Genomic DNA, 19,248 nt, shown 5'->3' with positions numbered 1-19,248 from the left:
TTTAAAAAGAGAAATGGAGCATATACTACTACTTATATATATATATATATATATATATATATATATATATATATATATATATATATATATATATATATATATATATATATATATATATATATATATATATATATACTTTTTTGAGCTTTCTATTGGGTTTTGACATGCTTCAAAGCCTGCGACGATGGGCTGGACCATAAGCATGTAAATCTGTAGCCGGTTAAATATTGTCAAATTGCAAATATTAGTTAACAGTTTATTTATTATGTTAAATGTAACTGTTACAATATATTTTAAACATTTAGCCTATATACGTCCAAGTTTTTTCTTTGTTTTTTTTAAGTAGGCCTACTTATTTTTATTCAACTCATCATCTCAGATGCATTTTTTATGGCATGCCATGCAGCCGTCGACCGATTCAGCCTCGCAAAGCTGCGGACAGTGGAAATATGCACTCATCCCAGAAGATGATGTCCCGCTCAGGCCTTACCAGAGTCTCTATTGGGCATTATTCCCCATCCCGGTCCAGCTCCAGCTTCTCCCGCTCAGCGCAATGAAAGTGTAGAAAAGTGTTTTCTTCTGGTTTGGCTGATAATAAAAATGTGTTGTTTCTAATGTTAAACTTAAGTTATTTTATTGGTCTATAAATAGGCTATATTGTAAAAAGCCTACGTAGGCTAATAGACCAATTTATTTTCATTTACACATTTTAAATTACATGACAAGAAAATATATGTATAAACATAAATGTGTTTAATGTAGCTACAAATTATAACGTGCATTACAAAAACAAACAATAGCTAGGCTATAGAAAAACCACTTCTCTTTAATTTAGCCTAAGTTTGAAGTTAACGAAAATGAACAATAGACAGCAGTTCATTTAATTTACAAATAACTTAATTTAGCATAAAAAAATAATAAGCTAGCCATTTAAATTGTTCTGTGTCGGCCACGCATTCAGCCTTTGGAGGATCGATGTTGACCGTCGTCAGTGAACATTCATTCATATATATATATATATATATATATATATATATATATATATATATATATATATATATATATATATATATATATATATAAACTTTATTTTAGCATCTAAGTCAGCAGTTTTCGTTTGTTTGTATTTTTTCTTATAATTCTGAGTGACAGATGTCACGTTTGATTTAGCCTATTTTTCTGTGATTTGTTTTAGTTACGGTGTTGACATAGGCTACAGCCTAGGCTGTAAGAAAAATAAATGATTGCACGGACAATTCCTATCCAGTGTCTCTCTTTCTGTAAGGGAAATTTAAAAGATAGATTCTGGAAACAAAATCTAAATTTAGCTGGATCAGTCGGGTCGGGAATAAAATAATTTATAGCGGGTTAGCACGGAGTGAATTTTGCGCGAGCGGAATGGTGCGGTGCGGAATAGCGGGAGCAGGACGAAAATACAGCCCTGCAGATTATATTTTTAAGGCTATTTAAAGAAAGTGTAGGCCTATGGGAAAAAAAGAAAGAAACAGCGAAAAGGGTGATAATGGACTGATTCATCTTCTTGAGATAATGGTTGAGAAATAAATAGCATTTAAAAATTGGGGAAATTAAAGTTCATCTTGCTCAGGGCAGGGAACTGGGAACTGTGTGAATGCACTAACGTTGAACGTTTTATTTACTTCTAGCGCTTGCGCTGTTGTTCAATAGTACCCAGGCTACACTTGAGTTACCGACCGCTACCGTCTTTAACTGGAATCTGATCGAGTGCCGCGGGAATGCGGACCAGTCAAATCCTGTAGTCACCAGTGTGCTATGAATTCTGGGATAGGGAAGGCTGCGAAGTTATGGGAAGGTCCCATCTGCTGTACCCTTCCTTTGCCTGAGAACCGAAGGGCGCATTTTGAAGTCGCTCATGAATTGCGGCAGCCTTCGTCGCACCGCTGTGACGCAATCGCACTTCAAATGCGGCCTTCAGAGGTGCAGCTCTCCCTTTGGGACAGCCTACGTAGTGCCGCTGTGACGTAATCGCACTTCAAATGCGGCCTTCAGAGGGTGCAGCCTTCACTTTGGGACAGTCTTCGTAGTGCAGGTATGACGTAATCGCACTTCAAATGCGGCCTTCGAAGTGCGCGCACTTCACTTTGGGACACAGCTACAGTCTACCTCGCTAGTGGAAACCGGACAGCCCCGCCTTTGGGATCATTTGATTGGCTGCTATTTGTGGACGCGAAGCTGGGTCTTATATGCTCGTCCTCCATTGGCCCGCGCCGCTGTCAATCAGAAATCCTAACTCGCTCCATGTTAGACTGAAGTGTGTGAAAGTACTGTGAAGGACTCGCGTGTGTTCAGATATTTCAGCGCGTTAATGGACTAACTGAGACATAAACTAGACGAGCGGAAGAGAGGCTGTGCATAGCATGATAAGTGAGTATATGTTTAAAAACAGCTTTTGTGTAAGCTTTGAATATGTCTCGTGTACATGCACCGATGGCGTGGCGGTTCATCTCATGTGTCCGACTAATCAAACTGAGCTTATAGAAGCATTTCTGATGATTAAAACTTCATATGATCAAGCACAGACGTGGACATGTTAGATGAGAAGGGTTGATGAAGGAAATGCATTGCTTTGTCTGTTTTAAGCAGTTGGCTTGCCACATAGTTACGTTATGCACGAGCTGTCATTGCTGAAGTGTGTGTATGCGCGCGCGTGGATGCATTGCACATTATGTGTATGTGGGTTTGCATGAGTGTGTGTGTTTAAAATACTTGTTTGTGTGTATTAATGCATGCATGCATGCTAATGTATATGAGCATGTGTATGCTTGTATAGTGTGTATGCTTATGCACATATGTTCATAGCAGGTTTGAGTGCCATTGTATGTATTTGAGTGTTTGAGTGCATTGTGTGTGTACATGCGCATGTGCATGGTTTTCTGTTACATCTTTGTGTGTTTGTGTGCTTATTTGTGTGTGTGTGTGTGCTTGGGGGGATTTTGAGTATTCGTGCATTGCAGTCTGTGTGTCTTAAGTTGTGTAATGTGAGTTGCACACTCATACAACAGTCACATGGTTTGCTTTCCTTCCTGTCACTGCAGGACAGATGATCAACCTGTTATTAAAGGAACGAGATTATAAAAGGAAATGACCTCTATCATATGAGAGAACTCGTGCAGCGATAAGAGTCCAGTCTGTTTGCATAAAACCACAGTCTGATTATCTGACAGCAGATTAGATGCAGATGTGGCTGGTGTTCTTCTAGCACAGCTGTACAGATGAGTTCTGCTGTTATTATGGTATGTTTTGTGATCATCTGTAAATGTGAGCAGTGAACGTCACTCATAGTTCCAGTAGTTCCAGCCGCAGTGTGTTTACTGTACGTCTGATGAGTATTGTAGCCAGAATTTGATGGGTTAGTGGCATTTAAAGATGCTTAGAGATTGTGTTTGAGACACTAGTAGAGATATAGTCTGCTGTTGACAAAATGAAGATTGATTTAAGGAGGGAAATCAATTTTAATGAACCAATGTTGATTTTTAAATCTCTAATCTTAGCCTGATGTATGAAATCCCTAAAAGGGAAACAGACTAATGCAACGTTGCATTGCAAACATTTACAGACAGAATATAAAAAATGGTTTAAAAAAGCAAAACAATTACAAAATGTTAACATAATAAGCTAATGCGAACCACTTTCACCCTGATGTCCTAATTAGCTTAAAATGTTCATTTGCAGTGATATCAAGGTGATGGCGTTGCAAGCGGCTTTCTGTGTTCGTGGTATTAGATGTGCACTTTAGTTTTTCCCAGGCACTTTTTGTATGTTGTGTACTCTTGGTTGATTTAGGCGGCAGTGGCTCAGTGGTTCATGTAGGTTGTCTACAAACCAGAAGGTTGGTTGTTCAATCCCCGGTTCCACCTGACCAAGTGTCGAGGTGTCCATGAGCAAGACACCTAACCCGACAAGCTGGATGGCGCCTTACATGGCTGACATCGCCGTCGGTGTATGAATGGGTGAATGTGAGGCAAAAATGTACAGCGCTTTGGATAAAAGCGCTATATAAATGCAGTCCATTTACCATTTAGCTTGTCCCATTAATGGTTAAAAGCTGAAGTGGGTCCAGACTTTGTACTGGGGCATCTATTATTTTACTCGCTCTGCTGCCCGCCATCCCATTAAACTCCTCTTTTTCTTAGGTTCAGTGGTTCTCAACTGGCTTGGCCATTAGACCCACATGTTCCCATGGTCATCAAGCCACGACCACAAGTTTATTTCACAAAAAATGTTGACAGTTACAAGTACTGTCCCTTTACTTAAAGGAACTGTATGTAAGAAATGCATTTCAGTTAATCATAAAATGGCCCTGATATGTCACTAGACATTAAGAAAACATGTTCATTTCAAATATTTCTATCACTGACAACAGTAGTCCGCCCAGGATATTGTCATTTAAAAGTTGTTGTTGCAGCCCTCAACTGATGTTGATGATGTCATGTTGTGTTTTGGCCTGAAGCTCCGCCCTCCACCTATCGACCAATCACAAAGTCAGTAGTGTTTCAGCATCCGGGTTGCCAGATCTGCCCTAGTTACCACAGCTGCAGTCCTACAAACGCTCCTGCTGATCCTGCAGCCAATCTGGCAACCTCGAGTCAGGGGGGAGGGGGAGGGGGATACACGGCTCTAGTCACTCGGAAGTGATTGCAGTACCAGTTTTGGCACAATCTTACATACACTTCCTTTAACAAACATAAGAATATGACCAATACTGATTGGAAACAACAGTTACCATGGTGAATACACAATACTAACATGTTCATGGAAAATGCTCCTGAATAAAATGAACATCATGCATGCAAATCCTTCCCAGCTAACTAGTGATGTGATTTATTGGTTCTTTACTTTTATTTATTAACAACATAACTATGACGTTGCATGCTCATAATTTCTTCTGTGCTTTAGTGAAGTGATATACAGTGCTCGCCGTCATGTCTCTAGCGGCAAATCTAGGGGAAATCTATTTAGAGCATCTTATTTTATTAATTAAAATATTGATATTGTGTGTCAATTCTCTTATCACACAGAGAAGAACAATGAACGATATATTGCCGTATCGATAATTCGTCACACCCCTAGCGTAAAATGCCACAATAAAGCATACAAATATTTATAATTACAAAGGATAAGTAACAAGTAATTTTTAAACAAGTAAGATCCTGGTTGATGAGTGATGATCTTTCAGCTGTGCTCTGTTTCTGTAAAGCAAGACCCTGTCAATCAGTCCAAGCGTGCTCCAGCTGTAAGAGATTGTCCGATTGCTCTCTGCCCACTTTATCCACTCGACTCACCAGGGGCCGATTGCACCAGCTGTGCGTAAGTTACAACTTAGCCTAGTTTTGACGTAAATCAGCACTAAGTTACAACTGATGCACTACTGAATATTTTTGTGTTACACCATTAAACTTATTTGAAGTGTAACTATGTATAAACGAAATATTTACAGAAGCCTCCGATCAACGGTAGTTGGAGTAACGGTTGGAATAGTTAAAAGCAGACAGACTGAACTGCAAAATAAGCTCTTGTTTTACATGACAGACTTCAATTGTTTATGTATATGATAATGCTGACATTTACACTTACTTATATTTTAAGATAGAAAATGTTATGTGAATAGATACTTAGCGGCTCTTTAACATGAACCCGTGCAAAACAATGTGCCGCTGCTTACATCTGTCTCATCGCTCTTTGACTCATGATGTCAAATTTAATCAGTCATAATCAATAAATGTAATTTCTTGTTTTTTTTGTTTTGTTTCAGTATTTATTTTAATTTATCTACTTAATGCTTCTGAATGTTATTTATATATAAAAGCACTTAAGTGTTTAAAGGGGGGGTGAAACACTCAGTTTCAGTCAGTGTCATGTCAATCTTGAGTACCTATAGAGTAGCATTGCATCCTGCATATCTCCGAAAAGTCTTTATTTTTTTTATAATTATATAAGAAAGATGCGCTGTTCCGAGTCTTTCCGAAAAAAGCCGAGCGGGTGGGGGCGTATCGTGTGAGCGGAGCTAAATAATGACGTGTGCAGCAGCGCGCTGTTATTGTGTTGAGTCGAGTGCATCGTAAAGCTGTGTCAGGCCATCCTTAAAAATATTCTTGTTTGCCGTAACCCGACCGACCCTGTCAATTTAGGGCCGACTCAAATTTTTATTTTTTTTCCCTTTTAGTCCGACCGACTTGCCGGTTGTAAATTGGCTTTAAGACCGACCAATTTCTTTTTTTTACTTTTCAAACAACTAATACAACAGTAATAAAATAATATGAATTATATTTTAGTAAGTATTATAAATGTATAAATTGCCTGGGCCATACAAACGAAGGCTACGTTCTTTCGTTTATAGAAAAACCTGTGACGTCATCTATGTTTACACTATGGTTAACGGATGTCACACTATGGCCTGCACGTGCGTTCGTTTCGGTTCGGCTCATACTCTCATTCACTGAAACGTTAGACTGTTAAAGTCCTGTCGGAGATTTCGCCGCATTGTGTGACAGGAGTCAAGACCATAGACACGTTACACACACCAGGCAAGTGCACTGCAGAGGGAAGGGCTTTGAGCCCCTTCCCTTTTTGAAAATGAATCAAAAGTGCCCCTCTCAACATTTATCATTACTATATTGTGGCGAATAAAGCAGATTTTGAATTATAATTAATATAACAACGTGTACAAAACAGTAACAAATGGCGGAAAAGCCGTTTATCTTGTCTCTGTCAGTCTGAAATGTCGTTGTCATAACGCGTTGCTATGGGTAGCGTGTGTTCTGCTCGACCCCAGCGCGTGGTGGGAGCGGCGGCACTGGTTGTAACTTGAAAAATAATGCTTTATGCATGGTTCTGTCGATGGATACACTTGCTGGTTCCTCAGTGATAGGCTACACTACAACAGCGATAATAAAAGAAAACGTGGGCAAAACGGTCTATCTTTGTAAACTGTGTTCAATGCATGCGAGTGCTGCGGTATGACCAGTCATTTTCGCCATCATCACTCAGTATATTCGCCAGAAGACGCGAATGAGAACCCTCTGCAGTGAGAGAAGATCTGTCTCTGTGCGCAGCGCGCGCACGTCTCACAGCGCGCAAATATTGAGTTCTTTCAAGTCTTGCGTTTGAACGGATAAACTCACACAAAAAGTATGTCAACATGTCGATCTTGATGAGTATCCAAGCAGACATAGTCTATATATGGCTTAAGAGAACTTTATACAGTTGAGAAAGACGAGCATATCTCTGTATTAGGTCTTAAAGGGGCAGTAGCCTTTACTGCTGTCTGTCAAACAAAAGATAAGGACTCACTCACTGCTCTTGATTGAATAGCTGGTTATAGCTACTTAATTAATTGAATTCATAAAAACAACTTTTTGCTTTTTAATATTCAAATGCACTAGTCTATATCACCAGATGCGTTGGTCTGGCAAGAAGTGCAAGCCACTTCAGAGACACAGATAGTTGCGTGTTCAGATTTAACACAATCGAGCGTAAAAATAAGAAACATATTACGGGGAAAATACTAAAACGGGAAGACAGCGGGAAAAGAGCTAAAATACGTGAGAAACCCGGAAAAAAAGGGAGGGTTGACAGCTTTGAGTCAATGACAGCTAGCTGGTGGTTGGACCCTTTTCTTAATGAATGCACCTGAAATTTATGCAATAAACATGTTTTTGACAAATATTTCAATTTGTTTGTGGTCTATATAGCCTGCAATTAGCCTACACGCCCGAAGGCACGGCTTGAAGACCCAGTCAGTGATGTCACGATATGCCAATTTGTTTAAATTCATACCTACGTAATCACCATCACCAAAAATGTACTTTTTTTTTTTTATATTAAAATTTGAAAAAAAAAATATAGACCTACCTACCGACCCTTTTTTTTTTAAATTTTTACTGTTACTGCAAACCAAAATATTTTTAAGGATGGCCTCATCCCTAACAGCGGGAAAAAAACTTTATTCAAAATAAAAATATGGCTTTTAATCAGATACAGCCATACATCTATGATCCGGAATCAGACCCAGAGGCTGCAGTTGAACAGGAGCAGCAGCAAAAACGACTAGAGCAGGACGTCTCTATGTGGTACAAGTTATACACTAACTATATAATATGCTTAGCGGCTTGTGTTATTTACATATTTATACTTGAATTATATCGTCGTATTTTTGTCTTTGAAGGTGTACATGTGGGAAGTGCAGTTGTGCACGTGTGTGTGTGTGTGTGTGTTTACGCGTGGTTTGTGTAGACAGTAAGCGGACTGGTTTTGCACAGCAGGCTAGTGTTTACATAGAAAGACACGGAATAGTAGCGCATTTGAATGAAGAAGCGAGCTTATTTAGTTCAACATATTTCCCCACTCTTTGTGTATTGTTGTTTGGAGTGCTTTTACAATACACAAACATAAAGTTACACATATAGTGGCCAGCTAAACAAATGTACACGCACTACACATCACATGCTCCATTGATCAATTAACTATACGTGATCATGTTTGGGCTACTTGATGAGCATAGGCAAAAACACAGACATTTGAAGCAGTCTCACTCACAGCCTGCGGTTCTAACGTTGGGACCTTTATCGTTGGGACTGCTCCATCATTCAGCATTAGGCGATCGGGAAAATCTGGCGTCGAGCTGGGCCTTGTTTATGAAACAGTCGGCACCGAAATGCAGTGAACAGATATAAACATTCGCGCAACTCAGTTGCTGATCCGGAAAAGCAAATTACATCCACTGTTGCCTTAACGCAGGGTTTTGGGGGAATCTGTGCAGGACTGTCTTGGTCTGGCAACCAAAAACGCACTTTTTTGGTGACATTGTTATGTGCACATCACCTGTCCAGCAGCCTACAAGCCAGCGCTTTGATGGGCGTAGCCTGTTGCTTTCGCTCTCTCCCTCTCTCTCTCTCTCTCTCACGCTCTTCCGGTAGAATTGTCCGTAAGGCCCATACAAGGAAATTCCGCCCCCACTAACGTCAAAGGGGACGCATGATCGCAAAAAACTTGCCGAAACTTATGACTAACCGGAAGTAGTATTTTTGACAAAGAAATACTCCCATCAAACGTCCACCTTAACTTTTGAAACTTTGTCTATGTTTAGTATGGGATTCCAAGTCTTTAACAGTGTAAAAAGATCAGTATGCATGAAACAGCATTTCACCCCCCCTTTAATGGAAAGTGGTTACGTGAGGCAAAATAAGTTATAATAACGTTTTTGAAGGCTGTTATTGGATCCTTGAGGGTAAACGCTATATTATGCGACTACACATTACTTTACAGAGAGATTACATCTTACTAGTTATGTTCTGCCTTAAGTTCAATGTTGCAACCGGAAAAAAGTACAGCATTAGTTACAAACTACCTAGTACTCTGTAAAAATCATTTAAAAAAGAAGTTACCTGGTTGCTTTAACTTCAAGTTCATTGAAATTACAAATTTGAGTTAATAAAATGAACATTTTTAAGAATCAACAACCTTTATTCAAATATTATAAAAAGATTTTTAAGCATATTGGGTTATTGTTTTTGTTGTTGTTGAAAATGCAGTGAAACATGCCAAATAGTGCTATTTTCACGATTTATCACATTTTTTATGTGTGGTTCAGAAACAATAATATTTTGAGTTTCTATTTATTAAACCAATTTCCTTCATTGTATTTCCAACAAACTTCCAACAAAAAAAATATTTTAATAAACTCAAAATTTTAAGGCAACCAAGTTAAACCAACAATATACTTTTTTACAGTGTAGTTACTAAGCCTCTAGTGTTGACTTTACATTTTAATTTAAGAAAGAACTAACGAACGACTGGTGCTACCCTACCCTGAAATCCAGTTTCCATTGGTTAGATTTTTGAATGATGCTGAGTCATGATCGCTATCCTAGATGCCAGCTGAACTTAGCCCCGCCCACAACATTTGAGGTCGGGACGTTGATCCGTTGTGCTTGAACCAGAGTTGTTTGGACCAATCAAATTGGTCTTTATATGATGACGGATAGATGATACCAGCAGCCATATCACCCTGTAGCCCAAGACTGTTTCCCACTGAAGCTAAGCAGGGCTGAGCCTGGTCAGTACCTGGATGGGAGACCTGGGAAAACCAGGTAGCTGCTGGTAGAGGTGTTAGTGAGGCCAGCAGGGGGCGCTCACCCTGTGGTCAGTGTGGGTCCTAACACCCCAGTATAGTGACGCGGACACTATACTGACAAAGAGCACCGTCCTTCGGATGAGACGTTAAACCGAGGTCCAGACTCTCTGTGGTCGTTAAAAATCCCAGGTTGTCCTTCGATAAAGAGTAGGGGTGTAACCCCGGCATCCTGGCCAAATTTGCCCACTGGCCTCTGTCCATCGTGGCCTCCTAATCTTCCCCCTATCCTGATTGGCTTAATCACTCGGTCTCCTCTCCACCAATCAGCTGGTGTGTGGTGAGCGTTCTGGCGCAATATGGCTGCCGTCGCATCATCCAAGTGGATGCTGCACATTGGTGGTGGTTGAGGAGATTCCCCCCTTCCATGTAAAGCGCTTTGAGTGCCTAGAAAAGCGCTATATAAATGTAATGAATTATTATTATTATTATGATAAACAGTAATGTAATCATCCACGTTACCAAAGGCGCTCGGGTTGAATTCGTTCTAATCCTAAATGGAGAACTTGTTCGTAAATGCATTCACCTTTACTATTCAAAAACAATGATTGTGTTGGTAAGTTCTCCGAGTATCCTTAAAATTGTTTTACAACACCGGCAAAGATCGTTTACATTCTTAACAACTGCTTTTAAATTTGCCATACTATTAGAGGAGAATATAAACTGCTTTACTTTATGTGATCTGTAAAGTGATCTGTAAAAGCCTCATAAATAACTGATAGTCTTTCATTATAGATCTGCTTCTACTTCTTCCAGAGAGTTCTGTTGACAACTATGCATCGCTCAGCATGCGTCACTTCTGTTGTTCTGATTGGTTGCAGATTTGTCCAATTGAGTGCAGAGGCATTTTCTTTCCTGGTTCGGTTGAAACGCGCCCCATAATCACAGCTCAATGGAGCAGACTCAGACTCATATTCTGACTAGAATTGAGTATGACCATGTCAGGCTACTTGTCTGGCTATCACAAGCCCAAGCTCAATTTAAGGGTGAACTTTGGGCTGTATTTTCTACTGAACAAGAGACATTATAAACAAGCATTATTCAAATGACTCTGTATGAAATTGGACAGTCCTCCAACCAATCAGACCACAAAGAGGCGTGATCAACGGGCAACGACCCATCGCTTCTCTATCTGTCATCGTGTTAAACCAGCCAATAGCATGTGCATAAGCCAGTCTGTGATTGGTTCCCACAAAAGTGTAACAGAAGCAGTAGAAATGAATGTACAGGTTTTCAGACTGAGCTGCCGAATGAAATCAAATTGCAGACAGATCAGGCTGGGTTTACCCAATCTATCAGGCTACATCATCGCGGAAACCCTTTAGCTTTAGCCAAATAAGTCGGCCCGATACAATGTCGCTCCAAGTTGAAGTGGTTAACAACAACTTTTTAAACATGCAAGTCCCCTCCAAATATTGTAAATATGTGAAATTCATCAACTTTTAACTGAGGGTGAGTAGATTTCCCACTACGACTGGCCGTGTTGTTTAAAATGCTGCCTGTAAGCTAAAAAAAAAAAATGAACAAAGTTACCAGTATTCCCAACAAACAATACCTCTACCCACAGCCAATCCCCATTAGGGCTGTCAACGAATATTCTAAATTCGAATATATATTCGAATCGTTTTTTTTAAAAAGCAGAAAAAAGCGGGGGGAAAAATCCCCTGCCGCGGTAGTAAAGGCGTGGCTGTCTGCTGTGCGAGCGCGTGCATGGGGGCTCAGGGTCAGGTCACAGGAGTCGCACTGTCACTGCTGAACGTTGACGCGTCTTGCATTGAAGATGGCAGAAAGTGCAGAGCCCAACTCGACCGCAGCATAGAAAGAGATATTAACTCCATAATCTAAAAAGCCATGTCTGGAAGTACGTTGGATTTTGGTCGGTAGGAGGTAAACTTGTTGAGCCGAGAGATAGTTATATGCAAGCTATGTAAGATACAGTTAGCATACCATGCCTCATTTTATTTAACATTAAACAGAAACATTACGAAAGTGTAGGCTACTGTACTGACTGAAGAGATATTGCATGAATAAAGGATTAATGCACTGCTTCCACTGGTGTGATTATTTACCATGTCAAGGAAAAGCTCCATGTTTAGCACATCACAGCTCGCTCGGAGCGCTCAATATGCTGTAAAACTTCAATTAATATTAATAATATTTGTTTTAATCACTGAAGCCTGCTATATTTGGGACGAGTCGCGAGTCTCGTGACCTTAAATTGCACAACTCTTGATCAGCACTCAAAGTGTGCTGTTATTTTGTAATAGTAATTTGTCCTGTTATTGACGTAATGCGCGTCATTGACAAAATGCTCGCCCAGATGTTCGAAATATTCGTGTTTGTTTTAGAGGGAATATTCTAGGGGTGTCCCCGACTAAGGATTTACACATTCGAATCAGAATTTTCGAATCTCTCTATGGTCGACTGATAGTCGAATCATATATGTGTGTGTAAACCATATACCGGAAAAAAAATAAACGGTATGAACGGGTTGGGAAGGGCAGGACACCAGTCAGCAGGAGGCTAAGACTATTTTTATTTTACTTTACACAGGGCACACAGCCACCACTTTTAATAAAGTGATCAAAACTACACTACACATTCGTAAATTACACATTCGTAAATTACACATTCGTAAATTAACCGTCCTCTCATAACATTTAAAGGCCGCGATTGAAACACAGAACATCACACAAATATATAAAAGAACATTTTGATAAATAAACCTAAAAAAAATACCTGCCTAGAGAGGAAAAGAACACTTTGAGTGCGTTTATATGCACGTTCTTAAGCCGATTGTGCCTAAAGGGGGTCGCACACCGGACTGAAGCTCAGCGCCGTGTCTCAGGGATCTCACACCGGACTGAAGCTCAGCGCCGTGTCTCAGGGATCTCACACCGGACTGAAGCTCAGCGCCGTGTCTCAGGGATCTCACACCGGACTGAAGCTCAGCACCGTGTCTCAGGGATCTCACACCGGACTGAAGCTCAGCGCCGTGTCTCAGGGATCTCACACCGGACTAAAGCTCAGCGCCGTGTCTCAGGGATCTCACACCGGACTGAAGCTCAGCGCCGTGTCTCAGGGATCTCACACCGGACTGAAGCTCAGCGCCGTGTCTCAGGGATCTCACACCGGACTGAAGCTCAGCGCCGTGTCTCAGGGATCTCACACCGGACTGAAGCTCAGCGCCGTGTCTCAGGGATCTCACACCGGACTGAAGCTCAGCGCCGTGTCTCAGGGATCTCACACCGGACTGAAGCTCAGCGCCGTGTCTCAGGATCTCAAACCGGACTGAAGCTCAGCGCCGTGTCTCAGGATCTCACACCGGACTGAAGCTCAGCGCCGTGTCTCAGGGATCTCACACCGGACTGAAGCTCAGCGCCGTGTCTCAGGGATCTCACACCGGACTGAAGCTCAGCGCCGTGTCTCAGGGATCTCACACCGGACTGAAGCTCAGCGCCGTGTCTCAGGGATCTCACACCGGACTGAAGCTCAGCGCCGTGTCTCAGGGATCTCACACCGGACTGAAGCTCAGCGCCGTGTCTCAGGGATCTCACACCGGACTGAAGCTCAGCGCCGTGTCTCAGGGATCTCACACCGGACTGAAGCTCAGCGCCGTGTCTCAGGGATCTCACACCGGACTGAAGCTCAGCGCCGTGTCTCAGGGATCTCACACCGGACTGAAGCTCAGCGCCGTGTCTCAGGGATCTCACACCGGACTGAAGCTCAGCGCCGTGTCTCAGGGCTCTCACACCGGACTGAAGCTCAGCGCCGTGTCTCAGGGATCTCACACCGGACTGAAGCTCAGCGCCGTGTCTCAGGGATCTCACACCGGACTGAAGCTCAGCGCCGTGTCTCAGGGATCTCACACCGGACTGAAGCTCAGCGCCGTGTCTCAGGGATCTCACACCGGACTGAAGCTCAGCGCCGTGTCTCAGGGGTCTCACACCGGACTGAAGCTCAGCGCCGTGTCTCAGGGATCTCACACCGGACTGAAGCTCAGCGCCGTGTCTCAGGGATCTCACACCGGACTGAAGCTCAGCGCCGTGTCTCAGGGATCTCACACCGGACTGAAGCTCAGCGCCGTGTCTCAGGATCTCACACCGGACTGAAGCTCAGCGCCGTGTCTCAGGGATCTCACACCGGACTGAAGCTCAGCGCCGTGTCTCAGGGATCTCACACCGGACTGAAGCTCAGCGCCGTGTCTCAGGGATCTCACACCGGACTGAAGCTCAGCGCCGTGTCTCAGGGATCTCACACCGGACTGAAGCTCAGCGCCGTGTCTCAGGGATCTCACACCGGACTGAAGCTCAGCGCCGTGTCTCAGGGCTCTCACACCGGACTGAAGCTCAGTGTCGTGTCTCAGGATCTCACACCGGACTGAAGCTCAGCGCCGTGTCTCAGGATCTCACACCGGACTGAAGCTCAGCGCCGTGTCTCAGGGGTCTCACACCGGACTGAAGCCCAGCGGCGTGTCTCAGGATCTCACACGGGACTGAAGCTCAGCGCCGTGTCTCAGGTATCTCACACCGGACTGAAGCTCAGCGCCGTGTCTCAGGATCTCACACCGGACTGAAGCTCAGCGCCGTGTCTCAGGATCTCACACCGGACTGAAGCTCAGCGCCGTGTCTCAGGATCTCACACCGGACTGAAGCTCAGCGCCGTGTCTCAGGGATCTCACACCGGACTGAAGCTCAGCGCCGTGTCTCAGGGATCTCACACCGGACTGAAGCTCAGCGCCGTGTCTCAGGGATCTCACACCGGACTGAAGCTCAGCGCCGTGTCTCAGGATCTCACACCGGACTGAAGCTCAGCGCCGTGTCTCAGGATCTCACACCGGACTGAAGCTCAGCGCCGTGTCTCAGGATCTCACACCGGACTGAAGCACAGCGCCGTGTCTCAGGATCTCACACCGGACTGAAGCTCAGCGCCGTGTCTCAGGATCTCACACCGGACTGAAGCTCAGCGCCGTGTCTCAGGATCTCACACCGGACTGAAGCTCAGCGCCGTGTCTCAGGATCTCACACCAGGCAGACGTGAACGTTACGCGCCATGCAGAAGCTCAATTTTGAATCACTGCACGATGAGTGTATCTTGTAGCACAGGGTAAAATCAGTATATACATTCACGATTTGAGGGAAATATACATTTCATCGCCGAGGACAGGCGTCGAATGCCGCCGTCGGTGTATGTGTGGCGCGGCGCGTCCGGTGGGAAGCTCAGTGCCCTTAAAGGGGCGATAGCTCAGCGCCGCGACACGTCTTTATAACACTAATATTGAGCACCCCCATATTACCAAAATGGTATAATCCTCGTTTCATAACACCCGCGAAGATTCGACCATTCGACCAGCTCTGAGTGGTCGAAACCGGTCCTGCATATCGATGCACCGAATCTTCGACTATTAGGGGTCACCCCTAGAATATTCGAACGTGATTTTTGAGCAATTTTGACAGCCCTTATCCCCAGGATACAACTTTTTCCCCCGTGCCAGTCTATTTTTTTGCTGTTAACCTTCAGATAAACCTGCTCAAAATAACAAGTCTCGTCCTGTATTATCCTTGGGCAGAATAAACTGTAAACTCCTGTGGGAGTGATGATGATCATTGGTTTTTTTCACTGCGATGTTTCCAGCTTCTGTGGTTTGGGTTTTCCTCCAGAGTAGTGACGTCTGCGCCACGTCTGGCCTTTAAAAGGCACTTTATTAAGCACACAGATGCTTGTTAATATGTGAGCGAGGTCTGTTTCCACTGGGAAGCTTCATTACTGTCAGTGTGATAGTGGATGCCCACTCTCTGGTCTACATGCAGGACCCACAGGCGGTTCATTAATCTGTGATTCAAATCAATACGATACACTCTGAAGAGACAGGAAGTGCAAATATGCAAATGTCAGTGGTTGTAATGTGTTAGAGTCCGTGTGGTGTAATTGGCACTGACAGTGTCTCAGCATCCTCGGGGTCCGGCGCTTTAGAGCACGAACACAGAGCTGTCGTTAAGAATAAGAGCTTTATAACTCATTGCAGATTTGACGGCACGCTCACGGCTCTGAGATTTATGCTGCCGCCTTATCTGCAGCCTTATTAAAAGTGAGTTTTTCTTTTCCTTCAAGTGCCCCCAATAGCTCAATTTCTCGTCTACATGTTAGTTAATATCTTTTCAACTAAGTGGCCTAGAAATAATGAATCAATTAATTAAATGCACACGGGGATTGCAGTTATCAGGTACACACTTTTCTGAGCGTTCATCAGATCAGGCTCAAGTTTGAGTCACTATTTGTGTTTCATAGCAATTTAAAAGTGAGGATGGGAAGTGAGTTTGTAATCTTTCACGTTTAATTTTTCACGTTTAAATTTGCCTCAGTATTCCAGCCCCCCAACATAACACACAAATACACACACACACCTTTTTGCTATTCTTGTCCACACCTTTTTGCTTCTCCTTATCCAATACACATAAATTTTGGTTTTGATCATCTTCAGATCAGTCCTTATAAAAGCCACTAAATGGATTTTTTGGTGTTTGACATCATTCTCCAGAATTTTTTTTCATTTTTACATTTTTAGGAACAAACTTCCAATTTCTACAACACCTTTGCATATTGACAAAAAATGTATGTGTGTCTTTGTCACAGTTTTCTTGGGAATATCATGTGAATTTGATGACAGCATTATCTACTTGTGAAATATTATAAAGGTTTTTCTTCTTTCTTTACTTTTCTTATATTGACCATAAAGGTGAATTATGGCATTGTGGTGTAACGGTACCCAAAACAGACGGTTCGGTACGTACCTTGGGTTTGAAGTCACGGTTAGGCGTCATTATATGTCGGGAAGAAGAACAACACCGAAGTCGAGCACTTGAGGTTAAAAAGTATATAACTGCTAATTTTTTATTTTTTGGAAAATGGCCGATGAATTTCACTGGTAAGATCGCGCAGAGCCTCTGAAGCCCTTCCTTTGAAACATCTTTGATTTGAACCTTCAACCGTTGATTGACACTAAAATGCATATTTTTCCTCAATTTTTTTAAATTTCTTTTCGACTGAAGAAAAAAAAATATTTTGGATGATATGGTGGTGAGTAAATTATCAGGAAATTTAAATTTAAGTGAACTAATCCTCTAATTCTAGCATTTACTCCCACTAATGAGCACCATGGCAAAGCATGCTGGGAAATAAGCCCAGTTTTGGTTAAATATAAGTTTGTCTAAATTAAAAGAAACAAGTTTATACAAACTCAAAACAATGAAACCGTTCAAATAACTTAAAATGTGTCAGTTTTGAGAACTGAAAAGAAAGTTCTAAATACTCATAAAAGTTAATTTGATTGAACTATTGTGTTTAATTTGAGTTGGCTCTACTCAAACCAGTTAATTATTTTGAGCGTTAGGGTTTACGGTGACAAACAGTCAAGAGCGCTATATAAAAGAGTCATTGACTTAAACTGAAAGCACTCACTGTGGGAAATTAAGGTCTAAATGGCGGTGTTTCCCAGTTTCAGAGGATGTTGTGTACAATTAGTTTCTGCTTTTAAGCTAAATGCATAGAAACTGGAAGTAGAACATTGTTCGTGTTTGCAGGGTTACAACATATGTCCAGTCACATGCATTAGGTGTGGCATCAATCGTGATTGTCATTCTGGTCTCATAATGCTTCTGACAGGACACATTTGTTCTGATATTACTCAGAGGGCTGCGTCGTGTATGAGTTGCATAATTTTCTAAATGGCGTCTGGAGTCCAGCCGCATTAGTGTTTCATAAAAGGCGTGATTATGCTTTTCTGTGCTAAAGGTGGATATTGTGCATCTGTTAGTCTGAATATCATACGGGAAAAGCAACGTCTCCTGGGTGAGTGAAATGAGTGTTTTCACACTTTGTTTGTTCAGCTAATTTGTGACAGCAAAATTTTATTTGAATAGTGTTTTGAGGACAAATGTTGTTGAGTTGGATTAGAATATCATTTATCTTCCAGAAATTCTTCCTTGGTGGCTTTTGTGAATTTGACGGTTTATGTATAATTGCCATTGGAGTTCAGTTCTGATGTTTTAGCCTAGTTTTATTAAAGGAAAAGTACAAAATGCCATGAAAACATATCATATATATATATGTTTTTTCTTACTATGGAACACAAAGTCTAAAAAATTAAGGGCTTCAACCAATGTTAAATGTGCAAATTGAACAAAGTAAAAGTCTGCATTGACTTGTACCTGAACTTTAAAGGGGACTCAACCATCCTTTCAGTTGATATGTCTCTCAGTCTACATTATTCACACTGGTGTTTTAGGACGCTAGACTATTAGAAAATTACAATATAATTTTACATTATTAAAAAGAAAAGTGTGAGCAAATTTTGCATTTCGCTTCGAAATACGGAGAACAAACAGACTATATACTTAATTCAGTCTTTTGTGATTTGATAAGCCAAATCATGCTTTCAATTATAGTTTGTTTGACAGATACTTTGCCAAAGCAACTGCACAAAACATAACCTCAATAACTTTTTTGTGTTATTATGAGAAGTTTTTTTTTCATATTTTTGGCACACATTAGGCTATAGCTAATCCGAATCTAGATCATTCAATTTTGGTTTTTGGCCAAAATATATATATTTTATGTCCAATTTTAATGTTACTTTTAATAAAAGTGTGGTTATTTTATTTCGTTGGCTTGCATTTTTTAAATTCTGTATCATTAAAAATATTGAATTTCATTCAAAAGTCTAATATACAATTATACAAAAAAAGATCATTTAAAATATGAAATAAATCATTTTTAAAAAGCATTTTGCTTTTGTTTTTTGGCCAAGTTAATCCAGAATTTTCAGTTTCAGCCCCGAATGTTTTCTGTTTCCCGAAAATGTTTTGTTTTACCCCTATTGATTAAAAAAAATATTTACATAAAGTTTTACTTAAGTGTTTGGAAACTTTACAATCCACGTTTAAGGGAGAGAGTTAATCAGCAAAGTACGTTAAAATATCAACTGATGCTAATAGACCCAAATTAACCCAATTTGTATTGATAAATGAATCCCTTTTGTACTTAACATTCAAGGAGAATATCCAGACTTTTCCTATTTACAA

General features: G+C 41.6%; 1 protein-coding gene across 3 annotated transcripts in view; it reads left to right on the top strand.

Moving 5' to 3' along the window:
* The first annotated feature begins 2,263 nt into the window (after window positions 1-2,263).
* hycc1 (hyccin PI4KA lipid kinase complex subunit 1) overlaps window positions 2,264-19,248 on the top strand; it is an 82,254-nt gene continuing 65,269 nt past the window's right edge. For 2 of the 3 annotated variants that reach the window (XR_010899209.1, XM_067425379.1), the window contains exon 1: window positions 2,264-2,403. The gene's annotated coding sequence lies outside the window, so the exon portion shown is untranslated. Of the gene's footprint in view, window positions 2,404-17,847; window positions 18,017-19,248 lie in introns of those variants that run through there. The other variant, XM_067425381.1, reaches the window with a different exon arrangement.

Source organism: Pseudorasbora parva, chromosome 19 (assembly GCF_024679245.1).
Source record: "Pseudorasbora parva isolate DD20220531a chromosome 19, ASM2467924v1, whole genome shotgun sequence".
In the NCBI taxonomy this organism is placed as follows: domain Eukaryota; kingdom Metazoa; phylum Chordata; class Actinopteri; order Cypriniformes; family Gobionidae; genus Pseudorasbora; species Pseudorasbora parva.
Note: the sequence above shows the minus strand (reverse complement) of the source record. Positions and strands in the feature narration are given on the sequence as shown.